Genomic DNA, 886 nt, shown 5'->3' with positions numbered 1-886 from the left:
GGTTTTCGCTCTAAGTTATAACAGGCCGTTCGGGCGGGCGGTTGGGTCGCGCGGTTCCCCCCATAAGCGGCCGTGCGTAAGCCCGTGCGTCGCCGGCGTTCCGGCGGGCGCCTCGGTACCTATAAGAGAAGCGACGGTCCGGTCGAGTCGGTCGGGGCAGCGTCGAGCGTACGGCTATTCTTCGACCTCGGTTGAGAAGCAGTCGTCGCTCCTCGGGATTTCATCCTGACTGTTCTGTATCGTGCTCGTTCCAGACTTTCTCCACACTGCATTGCCACGAGTCGGTGTCTTTGACCGAATGGCTCTTGAAGTGGTATAAGCGTCTCGAGTGACGTTGGTGACTTGTATACGTTTAAAATATGTATACTCGTACTATCCGAGCATCAACTCTTCAGTCCGAGCGATTGAAAATTTTGTGAAAACCATAAACTGGCACTACACTCTACGGAGCGTAGCTTAAAAGGCAAAAATTGTATGGAACTACGGTTCGTACTCTGGAAAGTGAGCAAAGAATGAAATACAGGTGTCTGACCTCGACATAACAGTACGGCGCCGAATACGTGCTTTCTCGACCAGCACATACGCGCTTTCTCGTTTTTGTCCAGCATGAATGCTTAGTCTTCGGGCCTGGCAATACGTGCTTCCACGATCGATGCCCAGCGTGAATAAGTGCCCGAGATGTTCAGCATGAGCGCAGCTCTACGTACTTTGTCGTTGTGGGATACCATTATACAATAATGTTCTGTTGTGAAGTAAAATACGAAACGAGAGAGTTTGGTGGTGACTCTGTCGAGAAAAAGCAAATATAAACGAGAGAGTTGGTGGTTTCTCTGTCGAGAAAAAGCAAATATAAACGAGAGAGAGTTGGTGGTGACTCTGTCGAGAA

The sequence above is a fragment of the Colletes latitarsis genome, chromosome 4 (assembly GCF_051014445.1).
Source record: "Colletes latitarsis isolate SP2378_abdomen chromosome 4, iyColLati1, whole genome shotgun sequence".
NCBI lineage: Eukaryota > Metazoa > Arthropoda > Insecta > Hymenoptera > Colletidae > Colletes > Colletes latitarsis.
Note: the sequence above shows the minus strand (reverse complement) of the source record.